Genomic DNA, 17,835 nt, shown 5'->3' with positions numbered 1-17,835 from the left:
CTCTTGCATTCTTTCCACATACCCAAACAACCTCAAAGTATTATGTTTCACCCATTCTGCCACTCAACAATCCATTCCCTTTGCATTCCCTGCGATACCACATCTCTCACACACCCCTTCATTTCGTTCTTCATTCCATCTAGTCACACCACAAGCTCTTCTCAAGTAGCTCCTTTCCACAGCCTGGATTCTTGACCTCTGTGACTCATTCCATGTCCATGTTTTGACTGCATAGGTCAGAGTTGAGGGGACTATGCTGTTCCTTAATAGTTACAACTCTACCCTTCATTAAACTATTACGGGACCCAGTTACTCTTCTACCCTGTATGGCTCTTTCCTATATCTCTCCTTCCATATCGCCAAACTTACCCAAAACAGCTCCTGGATACTTAGATTCTCTCACTTCATCCAGTCTTTCTCCCCCATATCCAAAACACAATTTAGTACACTTTCTTCTTTCACTCTATGGTTTTACATAATTTATACTTTCTGTTTCCTTTCAGACACCATTACTTTACTTTTACTTGCATTTACCTTCAATTGCCTACACTTACACCCATCATAAAACACACTTACAACCTTCTGCAACACCTCATCACTCTCAGCAAACAACAAAGTATCATTTACAAAACAGGCTTGCCACTAGCCACCATATCTCTACACTCCTTTTCCCTAGTTCTGCTTTCATCTCTCTTTATCACTCCATCCATATATATATGCAAGACTTTTGGAAAGAGGAGCAAGTATGCAGTCTGTTATGGATGAGAGAGCTTGGGAAGTGAGTCAGTTGTTGTTCGCTGATGATACAGCACTGGTGGCTGATTTGTGTGAGAAACTGCAGAAGCTGGTGACTGAGTTTGGTAAAGTGTGTGAAAGAAGAAAGCTGAGAGTAAATGTGAATAAGAGCAAGGTTATAAGGTACAGTAGGGTTGAGGAACAAGTCAATTGGGAGGTAAGTTTGAATGGAGAAAAACTGAAGGAAGTGAAGTGTTTTAGATATCTGGGTGTGGATTTGGCAGCGGATGGAACCATGGAAGCAGAAGTGAATCATAGGGTGGCGGAGAGGATGAAAGTTCTGGGAACGTTGAAAAATGTGTGGAAGTTGAGAACGTTATCTCGGAAAGCAAAAATGGGTATGTTTGAAGGAATAGTGGTTCCAACAATGATGTACGGTTGCGAGGCGTGGGCTATGGATAGAGTTGTGCGCAGGAGGGTGGATGTGCTGGAAATGAGATGTTTGAGGACTATATGTGGTGTGAGGTGGTTTGATCGAGTAAGTAATAATAGGGTAAGATAGATGTGCGGTAATAAAAAGAGTGTGGTTGACAGAGCAGAAGAGGGTGTTTTGAAATGGTTTGGTCACATGGAGAGAATGAGTGAGGAAAGATTGACCAAGAAGATATATGTGTCAGAGGTGGGGGGAACGAGGAGAAGTGGGAGACCAAATTGGAGGTGGAAAGATGGAGTGAAAAAGATTTTGAGTGATCGGGGCCTGAACATACAGGATGGTGAAAGGTGTGCAAGGAATAGAGTGAATTGGAACGATGTGGTATACCGGGGTCGACATGCTGTCAATGGATTGAACCAGGGCATGTGAAGCGTCTGGGGTAAACCATGGAAAGTTCTGTGGGGCCTGGATGTGGAAGGGGAGCTTTGGTTTCGGTGCATTATTACATGACAGCTAGAGACTGAGTGTGAATGAATGGGGCGTTTGTTGTCTTTTCCTAGCGCTACCTCGCACACATGAGGGGGGAGGGGGTTGTTATTTCATGTGTGGCGAGGTGGCGATGGGAATGAATAAAGGCAGACAGTATGAATTATGTACATGTGTATATATGTATATGTCTGTGTGTGTATATATATATATATATATATATATATATATATATATATATATGAATACATTGAGATGTATAGGTATGTATATTTGCATGTGTGGACATGTATGTATATACATGTGTATGTGGGTGGGTTGGGCCATTCTTTCGTCTGCTTCCTTGCGCTACCTCGCTAACGCGGGAGACAGCGACAAAGCAAAATAATAAAAGATAAAAAAAATATATATATATATATATATATATATATATGGCCCAACCCACCCCCCATACACATGTATATACATACGTCCACACAAGCAAATATTCATACCTACACAGCTTTCCATGGTTTACCCCAGACGCTTCACATGCCCTGATTCAATCCACTGACAGCACGTCAACCCCGGTATACCACATCGATCCAATTCACTCTATTCCTTGCCCTCCTTTCACCCTCCTGCGTGTTCAGGCCCCGATCACACAAAATCTTTTTCACTCCATCTTTCCAACTCCAATTTGGTCTCCCACTTCTCCTCGTTCCCTCCACCTCCGACACATATATCCTCTTGGTCAATCTTTCCTCACTCATTCTCTCCATGTGCCCAAACCATTTCAAAACACCCTTTTCTGCTCTCTCAACCACACTCTTTTTATTTCCACACGTTTCTCTTACCCTTACGTTACTTACTCGATCAAACCACCTCACACCACACATTGTCCTCAAACATCTCATTTCCAGCACATCCATCCTCCTGCGCACAACTCTATCCATAGCCCATGCCTCGCAACCATACAACATTGTTGGAACCACTATTCCTTCAAACATACCCATTTTTGCTTTCCGAGATAATGTTCTTGACTTCCACACATTCTTCAAGGCTCCCAGGATTTTCGCCCCCTCCCCCACCCTATGATCCACTTCCGCTTCCATGGTTCCATCCGCTGCCAGATCCACTCCCAGATATCTAAAACACTTTACTTCCTCCAGTTTTTCTCCATTCAAACTTACCTCCCAATTGACTTGACCCTCAACCCTACTGTACCTAATAACCTTGCTCTTATTCACATTTACTCTTAACTTTCTTCTTTCACACACTTTACCAAACTCAGTCACCAGCTTCTGCAGTTTCTCACATGAATCAGCCACCAGCGCTGTATCATCAGCGAACAACAACTGACTCACTTCCCAAGCTCTCTCATCCACAACAGACTTCATACTTGCCCCTCTTTCCAAAACTCTTGCATTCACCTCCCTAACAACCCCATCCATAAACAAATTAAACAACCTGTGGAGACATCACACACCCCTGCCGCAAACCTACATTCACTGAGAACCAATCACTTTCCTCTCTTCCTACACATACACATGCCTTACATCCTCGATAAAAACTTTTCGCTGCTTCTAACAACTTGCCTCCCACACCATATATTCTTAATACCTTCCACAGAGCATCTCTATCAACTCTATCATATGCCTTCTCCAGATCCATAAATGCTACATACAAATCCATTTGCTTTTCTAAGTATTTCTCACATACATTCTTCAAAGCAAACACCTGATCCACACATCCTCTACCACTTCTGAAACCACACTGCTCTTCCCCAATCTGATGCTCTGTACATGCCTTCACCCTCTCAGTCAATACCCTCCCATATAATTTACCAGGAATACTCAACAAACTTATACCTCTGTAATTTGAGCACTCACTCTTATCCCCTTTGCCTTTGTACAACGGCACTATGCACGCATTCCGCCAATCCTCAGGCACCTCACCATGAGTCATACATACATTAAGTAACCTTACCAACCAGTCAATAATACAGTCACCCCCTTTTTTAATAAATCCCACTGCAATACCATCCAAACCTGCTGCCTTGCCGGCTTTCATCTTCCGCAAAGCTTTTACTACCTCTTCTCTGTTTACCAAATCATTTTTCCCTAACCCTCTCAGTTTGCACACCACCTCGACCAAAACACCCTATATCTGCCACTCTATCATCAAACACATTCAACAAACCTTCAAAATACTCACTCCATCTCCTTCTCACATCACCACTACTTGTTATCACCTCCCCATTTGCGCCCTTCACTGAAGTTCCCATTTGCTCCCTTGTCTTACGCACTTTATTTACCTCCTTCCAGAACATCTTTTTATTCTCCCTAAAATTTAATGATACTCTCTCACCCCAACTCTCATTTGCCCTCTTTTTCACCTCTTGCACCTTTCTCTTGACCTCCTGTCTCTTTCTTTTATACATCTCCCACTCAATTGCATTTTTTCCCTGCAAAAATCGTCCAAATGCCTCTCTCTTCTCTTTCACTAATAATCTTACTTCTTCATCCCACCACTCACTACCCTTTCTAATCAACCCACCTCCCACTCTTCTCATGCCACAAGCATCTTTTGCGCAATCCATCACTGATTCCCTAAATACATCCCATTCCTCCCCCACTCCCCTTACTTCCATTGTTCTCACCTTTTTCCATTCTGTACTCAGTCTCTCCTGGTACTTCCTCACACAAGTCTCCTTCCCAAGCTCACTTACTCTCACCACCCTCTTCACCCCAACATTCACTCTTCTTTTCTGAAAACCCATACAAATCTTCACCTTAGCCTCCACAAGATAATGATCAGACATCCCTCCAGTTGCACCTCTCAGCACATTAACATCCAAAAGTCTCTCTTTCGTGCACCTGTCAATTAACACGTAATCCAATAACGCTCTCTGGCCATCTCTCCTACTTACATACGTATACTTATGTATATCTCGCTTTTTAAACCAGGTATTCCCAATCACCAGTCCTTTTTCAGCACATAAATCTACAAGCTCTTCACCATTTCCATTTACAACACTGAACACCCCATGTATACCAATTATTCCCTCAACTGCCACATTACTCACCTTTGCATTCAAATCACCCATCACTATAACCTGGTCTCGTGCATCAAAACCACTAACACACTCATTCAGCTGCTCCCAAAACACTTGCCTCTCATGATCTTTCTTCTCATGCCCAGGTGCATATGCACCAATAATCACCCATCTCTCTCCATCAACTTTCAGTTTTACCCATATTAATCGAGAATTTACTTTCTTACATTCTATCACATACTCCCACAACTCCTGTTTCAGGAGTAGTGCTACTCCTTCCCTTGCTCTTGTCCTCTCACTAACCCCTGACTTTACTCCCAAGACATTCCCAAACCACTCTTCCCCTTTACCCTTGAGCTTCGTTTCACTCAGAGCCAAAACATCCAGGTTCCTTTCCTCAAACATACTACCTATCTCTCCTTTTTTTCACGTCTTGGTTACATCCACACACATTTAGACACCCCAGTCTGAGCCTTCAAGGAGGATGAGCACTCCCTGCGTGACTCCTTCTTCTGTTTCCCATTTTAGAAAGTTAAAAAAATACAAGGAGGGGAGGATTTCTGGCCCTCCGCCCCCGTCCCCTCTAGTCGCCTTCTACGACACGCGAGGAAACATTTCCAGACATGGACATATACATACTTATATATCTCAACGTATACATATATATATACACACACATATATATTTACACAGTGCATAATTCATACTGTCTGCCCTTATACATTCCTATCGCAACCCCGCCACACATGAAATATCAACCCCCTCCCCCTACATGTGCGCAAGGTAGCACTAGGAAAAGACAACAAAGGCCACATTCGTTCACACTCAGTCTCCAGCTGTCATGTATAATGCACCGATACCATAGCTCCCGTTTCACATCCAGGCCCCACAAAACTTTCCACGGTTTACCTCAGACGCTTCACATGCCCTGGTTCAATCCATTGACAGCAGGTCGACCACGGTATACCACATTGTTCCAATTCACTCTATTCCTTGCACACCTTTCACCCTCCTGCATGTTCAGGCCCCCATCACTCAAAATCTTTTTCACTCCATCTTTCCAACTCCAATTTGGTCTCCCACTTCTCCTCGTTCCCTCCACCTCAAACACATATACCCTCTTTGACAATCTTTCCTCACTCATTCTCTCCATGTGACCAAACCACTTCAAAACACCGTCTTCTGCTCTCTCAACCACACTCTTTTTATTACCACACATCTCTCTTACCCTATTATTACTTACTCAATTAAACCACCTCACACCACATATTGTCCTCAAACATCTCATTTCCAGCACATCCACCTTCCTCTGCATAACTCTATCTATAGCCCACTCCTCGCATCCATATAACATTGTTGGAACCACTATTCCTTCAAACATACCCATTTTTGCTTTCCAAGGTAACATTCTCGACTTCCACACATTTTTCAATGCTCCCAGAACTTTCGCCCCTCCCCCACCCTATGATTCACTTCCGCTTCCATTGCTCCATCCGCTGCCAAATCCACTCCCAGATATCTAAAACGCCTCACTTCCTTCAGTTTTTCTTTATTCAAACTTACCTCCCAATTGACTTGACCCTCAATCCTACTGTACCTAATAACCTTGCTCTTATTCACATCTACTCTCAGCTTTCTTCTTTCACACACTTTACCCAACTCAGTTACCAACTTCTGCAGTTTCCCATCCGAATCAGCCACCAGCACTGTATCATTAGCGAACAACAAATGACTCACTTCCCAAGCCCTCTTATCTGCAACAGACTGCATACTTGCCCCTCTCTCCAAAACTCTTGCATTCCCCTCCCTAACCACCCCATCCATAAACAAATTAAACAACCATGGAGACATCACACACCCCTGCCGCAAACCGACATTCACTGAGAACCAATCACTTTCCTCTCTTCCTACTCATACACATGCCTTACATCCTCGATAAAAGCTTTTCCATGCTTCTAGCAACTTGCCTCTCACACCATATACTCTTAATACCTTCCACAGAGCATCTCTATCAACTCTATCATATGCCTTCTCCAGATTCATAAATGCTACATTCAAATCCATCTGCTTTTCTAAGTATTTCTTACGTACATCCTTCAAAGGAAACACCTGATCCACACATCCTCTACCACTTCTGAAACCACATTGCTCTTCCCCAATCTGTTGCTCTGTACATGCCTTGACCCCTCTCAATCAATACTCTCCCATATAATTTCCCAGGAATACTAACAAACTTATACCTCTGGAATTTGAACACTCACCTTGATCCCCTTTCCCTTCGTACAATGGCACAATACATACATTCCACCAATCATCATGCACTTCACCATGAACCATATATATATTGAATATCGTCACCAACCAGTCATCCCCTTTTTTAATAAATTCCACAGCAGTTCCATCCAAACCCGCCACCTTCCTAGCTTTCATCTTCCGCACAGCTTTCACTACCTCTTCTTTGTTTACCAAATCATTCTCCCTGACCATCTCACTTCGCACACCACCTCGACCAAAACACCCTATATTTCCCACTCTATCATCAAACACATTCAGCAAACCTTCAAAATACTCACTCCACCACCCTCTTACTTCACCATTACTTGTTGTTACCTCCCCATTTGTCCCCTTCACCAACGTTCCCATTTGTTCTCTTGTCTTACACACTTTATTTACCTCCTTCCAAAACATCTTTTTATTCTTCCTAGAATTTGATGATACTCTCTCACACCCACTCTCATTTGCCCAGTTTTTCACCTCTTGCACCTTTCTCTTGACCTCTTGCCTCTTTCTTTTATACATCTCCCATTCATTTGCACTATTTCCCTGCAAAAATTGTCCAAATGCCTCTCTCTTCTCTTTCACTTACAATCTTACTTTATCCCACCACTCACTACCCTTTCTAATCTGCCCATCTCCTACCTTTCTCATGTCACAGGCATCTTTTGCACAAGCCATCACTGCTTCCTTAAGTACATCCCATTCCTCCCCCTTTCCCCTTACGTCAATTGCTCTCCCCTTTTTCCATTCTGCACTCAATCTCCTGGTACCTCCTCACACAAGTCTCCTTTCCAAGCTCACTTACTCTCACCACTCTCTTTGCTCCAACATTCTCTCTTCTTTTCTGAAAACCTCTACATATCTTCACCTTTGCCTCCACAAGATAATGATAAGACATCCCTCCAGTTGCCCCTTTCAGCACATTAACATCCAAAAGTCTCTCTTTCATGCGTCTATCAATTAACACGTAATCCAATAATACTGTCTCGCCATCCCTCCTACTTACATACGTATACTTATGTATATCTCTCTTTTTAAACCAGGTATTCCCAATCACCAGTCTTTTTTCAGCACACAAATCTACAAGCTCTTCACCATTTACATTTACAACACTGAACACCCCATGTACACAAATTATACCCTCAATTGCCACATTACTCACCTTTGCATTCAAATCACCCATCACTATAACCCAGTCTCGTGCATCAAAGCAGGTAACACACTCACTCAGCTGCTCCCAAAATACTAGCCTCTCATGATCTTTCTTCTCTTTACCAGGTGCATAGGCACCAGTAATCATCCATCTCTCTCCATCTATTTTCAGTTTTACCCATATCAATCTAGAGTTTACTTTCTTACACTCTGTCATGTACTCCCACAACTCCTGCTTCAGTAGTGCTACTCCTTCCTTTGCTCTTGTCCTCTCACCAACCCCTGACTTCATTCCCAAGACATTCCCAAACCACTCTTCCCCTTTACCCTTGAACTTCGTTTCACTCAGAGCCAAAACATCCAGGTTCCTTTCCTCAAACATGTTACCTATCTCTCCTTTTTTCTCATTTTGGTTACATCCACACACATTTAGACACTGTTCATTGGCTTTAGCCTTGAAGAATCATGATCTTTGTGTTAGGGAATTTTAAATGAAACCTAACTTTATTGATAAATTACTTTATTCTGGTATGACAAGATTTTGTGTGCTTATGGTTATGCTACCAGTGAAAACTCAGTTTCAGCAAGATTGTATCATCAGTGTTCAATCTTGTCAAAGAACTGACTCCAGAGGAGACGACACTTTACCTTCCAATTGTAGCACAGCCTTGAGGTGCAGGAACCCCAGGAGAAGGGGTCTTAGTGTTTTATATTAATGATTGTTATTCTTAAGATTATTGTGGGTTTGTATTCAGTAAAAAATTATACATTTTTGATATATATATATATATATATATATATATATATATATATATATATATATATATATATATATATATATATATATATATATATCTTCTTTCTTCTTTCATACTATTCGCCATTTCCCGGAAGGAATATATATATATATTATCCCTGGGGATAGGGGATTAAGAATACTTCCCACGTATTCCCTGCGTGTCGTAGAAGGCGACTAAAAGGGGAGGGAGCGGGGGGCTGGAAATCCTCCCCTCTCGTTTTTTTTTTTTTTTTTTTTTTTTTTTTTTAAATTTTCCAAAAGAAGGAACAGAGGGGGCCAGTTGAGGATATTCCAAAAAAGGCCCAGTCCTCTGTTCCTAGCGCTACCTCGCTAACGCGGGAAATGGCGAATAGTTTAAAAGAAAGAAAGAAAGAATATATATATATATATATATATATATATATATATATATATATATATATATATATATATATATTATTATTATTATTATTTTGCTTTGTCGCTGTCTCCCACATTTGCGAGGTAGCGCAAGGAAACAGACGAAAGAAATGGCCCAACCCACCCCCATACACATGTATATACATACACGTCCACACATGCAAATATACATACCTATACATCTCAATGTACACATATATATACACACACAGACACATACATATATACCCATGCACACAATTCACACTGTCTGCCTTTATTCATTTCCCATCACCACCTCGCCACACATGGAATATATATATATATATATATATCCTGGGAGCCTTGAAGAATGTTTGGAAGTCAAGAACATTATCTCGGAAAGCAAAAATGGGTATGTTTGAAGGAATAGTGGTTCCAACAATGTTGTATATTTGCGAGGCGTGGGCTATGGATAGAGTTGTGTGCAGGAGGGTGGATGTGCTGGAAATGAGATGTTTAAGGACAATGTGTGATGTGAGGTGGTTTGATCGAGTAAGTAATGTAAGGGTAAGAGAGATGTGTGGAAATAAAAAGAGCGTGGTTGAGAGAGCAGAAGAGGATGTTTTGAAATGGTTTGGGCACATGGAGAGAATGAGTGAGGAAAGATTGGCCAAGAGGATATATGTGTCGGAGGTGGAGGGAACGAGGAGAAGTGGGAGACCAAATTGGAGGTGGAAAGATGGAGTGAAAAAGATTTTGAGTGATCGGGGCCTGAACATGCAGGAGGGTGAAAGGCAGGCAAGGAATAGAGTGAATTGGATCGATGTGGTATACCGGGGTTGACGTGCTGTCAGTGGATTGAATCAGGGCATGAGAAGCGTCTGGGGTAAACCATGGAAAGTTGTGTGGGGCCTGGATGTGGAAAGGGAGCTGTGGTTTCGGACATTATTGCATGACAGCTGGAGACTGAGTGTGAACGAATGGGGCCTTTGTTATCCTTTCCTAGCGCTACCTCGCACACATGAGGGGGGAGGGGGATGGTATTCCATGTGTGGCGAGGTGGCGATGGGAATGAATAAAGGCAGGCAGTGTGAATTGTGTGCATGGGTATATATGTATGTGTCTGTGTGAGTATATATATGTGTACATTGAGATGTATGGGTGCGTATGTTTGCGTGTGTGGACGTGTGTGTATATACATGTGTATGGGGGTGGGTTGGGCCATTTCTTTCTTCTGTTTCCTTGCGCTACCTCGCAAATGCGGGAGACAGCGACAAGGCAAAATAAATAAATAAATAAATATATTCCCTGCGTGTCGTAGGAGGCGACTAAAAGGGAAGGGAGCGGGGGGCTGGAAATCCTCCCCTCTCGTTTTTTTTTTTTTTTAATTTTCCAAAAGAAGGAACAGAGAAGAGGTCCAGGTGAGGATATTCCCTCAAAGGCCCAGTCCTCTGTTCTTAACGCTACCTCGCTATCGCGGGAAATAGCGAATAGTATGAAAAAAAGAAAAAAAATATATATATATATATATATATATATATATATATGAATGTATTGCTATTTGGCAATTATGTTTGCTTATGAAGAGATGTCAGTCACTTAGTGAATGCAAGCAGTAAGCTTGGAGACAGCAGTGATACAACAGGAAGAATATGGATTATAGTCAGTAACTTTGAGTATTCTACGTGATCCTACAAAGAGTGTGGATTGTGGATGTAAATATTATAAATACTGTAAATATATGCAACTGCAAGAAGTGTCTCTCATTTATGTATATCCTACAACAACGATGTATAAACATCCTGTGGCAATGTAATGGTGCCCAGACTTGGGACTTTATTGATGCAGCAAGTTATAAACTGAGAGTCACATCCATGATGCTCCATCTACCACCAAAAGTTATTCTCATTCCTTGTGAGAAGAGGCAAAACTTTTGGGCATGATTTTTCATAATGTCATGGGGCCCCTCTTATTAAAAACCTGAAAAGTAGACCGAGTCATGAAAGAGTTTGAAGGTTAGTGTCTCACCACTCATGGGGATGCTCTTGGCATGCTAAGGTTATGGGATTCATTATATAGACCGAAACTTATTTTGCCAGATATATTTGTCCGCTACTGATGACATCCTGAAAATGTCCATGATCTTATCAGAATAGGTACAGGAGCATTCACATCCTTTAATATTGAAAGTTCTGTATGCAAATTCTGATAATTTTCTCAAGAATCTTAAGAAGCAAAGAACTTATCTCTTAAGGTTTTAACATACACCATCTAACCTTACACATGATGATGGTTTTACTGTAGAGATGGCAGAAATATTTGATAAACATCCAAAGTTCTCTAAACACTTTAATATAAGAATAAAAAAATGCCTTTAATAAAGGTAGCTTGGACATAAACTGAATTTCAGTAGGTTTAGATTGGTTCCCTCCTTAGTAGGTTCCTGAATTCAAACTATGCTGGGACTGGATGAAATCAACCACAAGCAACATCATTTATATAATGACAAAATGTAAATTCCTTCAACGTGAAGCTACTCTTGCAAACAAATCAGAGTATATAATGATGACCCAAAATGTTTTGAAGATGAAGTCTTTGTTGTATTTTTTAAGAAGAATCTATTGTAACAAAACTACTATGAGATTCCTTCATATGTAGTGCAGTGCATAAATTATGAGCAATCTCAAAAAGAGAAATTTACAGTTTACTGTATCTCAATTTCCAGAATGCACTTCAGACCAATATCACACTGTCTCAACGCAATCCAAGATTGTACTGTAAGAATGCACTCTTAAGCATATTAAAGGAATTTGTTGCTGTCCAGGATATGCTGACATCAGCAATAAAGAAACAGCAGAACCTGAGGCTAAAGCAGCAGTATCTAGCAATCTATACATGAGTTATACCTCATTAGGAGTTCAAGAAAAGGATAAGTGATTAGGAAGTAAATGGGAAGGTAGAAAGGATTTGGAAGCCCCAAAGAATAAAAACCTACAGAGAATAATGAAAGATACTGAAGTATGGCATTCGTCTTCAAAAAGAGTCATCATTCTGGGACTTCTTTTTTCAATTAGGATTAGTTATGCTGTGTTGACCCAAAGTCATTGAAATGAATGGAGGGAAGACCTGCTCCAGTATGTGACATTTGCAACGGCTGTATTACCATGGAACACGTTCAAATGTTGTGACAGAGAAATAGGATTCCAAATCAAATATACTTACTTATTCATTTACCATACTTGATCACCGATTCCTGCATTAGCAAGGTAGTGCCAGGAAACAATTGAAGAAAGACCCATCCCTCATATATATATATTTTATTTATTTATATTATACTTTGTCGCTGTCTCCCGCGTTTGCGAGGTAGCGCAAGGAAACAGACGAAAGAAATGGCCCAACCCCCCCCCATACACATGTATATACATACGTCCACACACGCAAATATACATACCTACACAGCTTTCCATGGTTTACCCCAGACGTTTCACATGCCTTGATTCAATCCACTGACAGCACGTCAACCCCGGTATACCACATCGCTCCAATTCACTCTATTCCTTGCCCTCCTTTCACCCTCCTGCATGTTCAGGCCCCGATCACACAAAATCTTTTTCACTCCATCTTTCCACCTCCAATTTGGTCTCCCTCTTCTCCTCGTTCCCTCCACCTCCGACACATATATCCTCTTGGTCAATCTTTCCTCACTCATTCTCTCCATGTGCCCAAACCACTTCAAAACACCCTCTTCTGCTCTCTCAACCACGCTCTTTTTATTTCCACACATCTCTCTTACCCTTATGTTACTCACTCGATCAAACCACCTCACACCACACATTGTCCTCAAACATCTCATTTCCAGCACATCCATCCTCCTGCGCACAACTCTATCCATAGCCCACGCCTCGCAACCATACAACATTGTTGGAACCACTATTCCTTCAAACATACCCATTTTTGCTTTCCGAGATAATGTTCTCGACTTCCACACATTCTTCAAGGCCCCCAGAATTTTCGCCCCCTCCCCCACCCTATGATCCACTTCCGCTTCCATGGTTCCATCCGCTGCCAGATCCACTCCCAGATATCTAAAACACTTCACTTCCTCCAGTTTTTCTCCATTCAAACTCACCTCCCAATTGACTTGACCCTCAACCCTACTGTACCTAATAACCTTGCTCTTATTCACATTTACTCTTAACTTTCTTCTTCCACACACTTTACCAAACTCAGTCACCAGCTTCTGCAGTTTCTCACATGAATCAGCCACCAGCGCTGTATCATCAGCGAACAACAACTGACTCACTTCCCAAGCTCTCTCATCCCCAACAGACTTCATACTTGCCCCTCTTTCCAAAACTCTTGCATTTACCTCCCTAACAACCCCATCCATAAACAAATTAAACAACCATGGAGACATCACACACCCCTGCCACAAACCTACATTCACTAAGAAGCAATCACTTTCCTCTCTTCCTACACGTACACATGCCTTACATCCTCGATAAAAACTTTTCACTGCTTCTAACAACTTTCCTCCCACACCATATATTCTTAATACCTTCCACAGAGCATCTCTATCAACTCTATCATATGCCTTCTCCAGATCCATAAATGCTACATACAAATCCATATATATCCTCAAAGGCCCATTCCTCTGTTCTTAACGCTACCTCGCTGACGTGGGAAATGGCGAATAGTATGAAAGAAAGAAAGAAATATATATATATATATATATATATATATATATATATATATATATATATATATATATATATATATATATACATGCACAGTACATACATAAGACATAATATTCACACTTGCTCACCTTCATCCATTCCTGATACCACTCCACCCTAAAAGAAACCTACAGAGAATAATGAAAGATACTGAGGTATGGCATTCGTCTTCAAAAAGAATCATCATTCTGGGACTTCTTTTTTCAATTAGGATTAGTTAACCTGTGTTGACCCAAAGTCATTGAAATGAATGGAGGGAAGACCTGCTCCAGTATGTGACATTTGCAACTGCTGTATTACCATAGAACATGTTCAAATGTTGTGACAGAGAAATAGGATTCCAAATCAAATATACTTACTTATTCATTTACCATGCCTGATCACTGATTCCTACATTAGCGAGGTACTGCCAGGAAACAGATGAAGAAAGACCCATCCCCTCATATATACATATATATACATACATGCACATACATGTACATATACAGTACATTTTTTTTTTTTTTTTTGCTTTGTCACTGTCTCCCACGTTTGCGAGGTAGCGCAAGGAAACAGAGGAAAGAAATGGTCCAACCCACCCCCATACACAATGTATATACATACTTGTCCACACACGCAAATATACATGCCTATACATCTCAATGTACACATATACATACACACACAGACACATACATATATACCCATGCACACAATTCACACTGCCTGCCTTTATTCATTCCCATCGCCACCTCGCCACACATGGAATACCATCCCCCTCCCCCCCATGTGTGCGAGGTAGCACTAGGAAAAGACAACAAAGGCCCCATTCGTTCACATTCAGTCTCTAGCTGTCATGCAATAATGCCCGAAACCACAGCTCCCTTTCCACATCCAGGCAACACAAAACTTTCCATGGTTTACCCCAGACGCTTCACATGCCCTGATTCAATCCACTGACAGCACGTCAACCCCGGTATACCACATCGATCCAATTCACTCTATTCCTTACCCTCCTTTCACCCTCCTGCATGTTCAGGCCCCGATCACACAAAATCTTTTTCACTCCATCTTTCCACCTCCAATTTGGTCTCCCAATTCTCCTCGTTCCCTCCACCTCCGACACATATATCCTCTTGGTCAATCTTTTTTCACTCATTCTCTCCATGTACATACATAGACATAATATTCACACTTGCTCACCTTCATCCATTCCTGGTACCACTCCACCCTACAGGAAACATCACCCCCCCCCCCCCCACACACACACACACACACACACATCAGCAAGGTAGTGCTAGGAAAAAGATGAAAAAGGCCACATCTGCTCACGATCATTCTCTAGCTGTCATGTGTAATGCAAGAAAACCACAGCTCCCTATCCACATCCAGGCCCCATACACCTTTCCATGATTTACCCCAGACACAAGTCAGTCCCGGTATACCACATCATTCCAGTTCACTCTCTTCCATGCATACCGTTCACCCTCCTCTATGTTCAGGCCCTGATCGCTTAAGATCTTTTTCACTGCATCCTTCCACCTCCAATTTGTTATCCTGCTTCTTGTTCCCCCACACTTCAGACATATATCCTCTTTGTCAACCTTTCCTTACTCATTCTCTCCATATGTCCAAACCATTTCAACACTCCCTCTTCTGCTCTCTCAACCACAATCTTTTTATTACCATACATCTCTTACTTTCATTACTTACCCAATGAAACCACATCACACCACATATTGTCCTCAAACATTTCATTTCCAACACATCCTCCCTCCTCCATACAACCCTATCTATAGCCCATGCCATGCAACCATATAATATTGTTGAAACTACTAATCCTTCAAACAAACCCAGTTTTGCTCTCTAAGATAGCATTCTCTTTCCACACATTCTTCATTGCTCCCACAACCTTCGCCCCTTCCCCCACCCTATGACTCACTTCCTCCTCCATAGTTCCATTCGCTGCCAAGTCCACTCCAGACATCAAAAACACTTCACTACCTCCAATTTTTCTCCATTCAAACTTACATCCCATCTAACTTGCCCCTCAACTCTGCTGAAGCTGATAATAACCTTGTTCTTATTCACATTTATTCTCAACTTTTTCTTTTCACATACTTTTCCAAACTCAGTCACCAACTTCTGCAGTTTCTATCTCAAATCAGCCACGAGTGCTGTATCATCAGTAAACACCAACTGATTCACTTCCCAAGCCCTTTCATCTCCAACAGACTGTATACTCACTCCTCTCTCCAAAACTCTTCCATTTACCTCCCTAACCACCCCATCCATAAACAAATTGAACAACCATGATAATATCACACACCCCTGCCACAGACTAACGTTCACTGGGAACCAATCAGCCTCATTATTGCCCTTCTTACCTCCTTTTTTCTACTGGTCCCTGCATTTGTATTCTCTTCCCTCCCTCCTCCATGCCCATGCCTGTAATAATTGCTGCCTCCCCTTTTTCTACATTCATCAGTTCTTCACAGTACTCTCCATCTTCCTTTCACTTTCTCATTTTGTTTCAGCAATTCCCCTTCCTTGCTTCTCATGTCATCAATTCCACTCTTACATCCACCTCTTTCTTTCTTCACCTCCTTCCACTATAGTTTCTTACTATCCTGAAACTTTCTTCATAACTTCCTTTCTTTCTTTGCTTTTCTCTATCAGCTTCTTAACATTCCACTTACATATTTTGTATTCTTCCCTCCTCCTTTGCTGAACTTCCTCTGGGACATTTCTATTGAGCAATCTACCATATGCATTTTACTTCTCTTCCACAGCATTTCTAATCTCTTCTGTCCACCATGCATTGCCCTTTTTATTCCTGTATCTCACTACCTTGTAACCAACTACTGATCTACAACCTTTACTAGAATTTCACTAGGACATTTTAGACACCTCATTCACACATGACTGCATTCCTACATTCACTGCACCTCCATCTATGCTTTCTGTTACCTTTCTTTCATACTCCTCCCTGTATATTTCCTGATTCATCTTCTCGCTTGCCAACACTTTTACCCCTCCATTCTACCTGACACCATACCTCCACTTCTCCCTGATCCTCATACCCACAAGAACTGCAAAATGGTCAAGGTCTCCAAAGAATCCTCTCACAACTCTAGCATCCAGCACTGCCTTTCTCAATCTTTCATCCACTGCCACATAGTCAATCAAAGCCTTTTGCTCTTCTCTTCCATCATTCCTCATCCATGTATATCTGGGGATCATCTTGTGCTGAAAAGGTGTTTGCAAGCAACAGACCCCTCTCAGCACAAATATCCACAAGACAGCTTCTATTCTTATTTACTCCAGGCACTCCCCATTTACCAACTATCTCACCAATTTCATCACATCCCATTTTCACATTCATATCACCCAATACAACCACTTTTCTCTCATTCTTAAAGTAATTTATACAGTCATTCAAATTTCTCCAGAAAAGCTTCATTTCATCCTTACCTCATACAATCTTCATATTCACAGGCGCATATACATACCCATGTATACTTCACAATCCTAATCTCTCCTCTCACCCTCCCATACTTTTGGTGATAGCAGAATTAAACATCCTTCTTTTCCTCTTCCTCAATAATTTTCACTCATTCCTGTCGATACTACACCTCCTTCCATGCCTTCCCATAACTTGCATTCATCATTTCCATTTTCACTCAACACTTCCTGCCTAGAGATATCACTCCACACACCCTGCCAAGAGATATGAGTTCCCCAATCCCTACCACATCCATACTACAACTTTTAAACCTCTCCACAATCTCCCTTTTACTCTCACTAGTCATCCCACACATATTCAGCACCATCACTT

At 41.6% G+C, this 17,835-nt stretch overlaps 1 protein-coding gene across 1 annotated transcript in view; it reads right to left on the bottom strand.

Moving 5' to 3' along the window:
* The window catches only part of Sptz (zinc finger FYVE-type containing 26 spastizin), a 75,931-nt gene that overhangs the window by 2,246 nt on the left and 55,850 nt on the right, over positions 1–17,835 (bottom strand). The gene's annotated exons all lie outside the window — the stretch shown is intronic.

Source organism: Panulirus ornatus, chromosome 55 (assembly GCF_036320965.1).
Source record: "Panulirus ornatus isolate Po-2019 chromosome 55, ASM3632096v1, whole genome shotgun sequence".
In the NCBI taxonomy this organism is placed as follows: Eukaryota; Metazoa; Arthropoda; class Malacostraca; order Decapoda; family Palinuridae; genus Panulirus; species Panulirus ornatus.
This window is presented reverse-complemented; position numbering and strand designations above follow the sequence as displayed.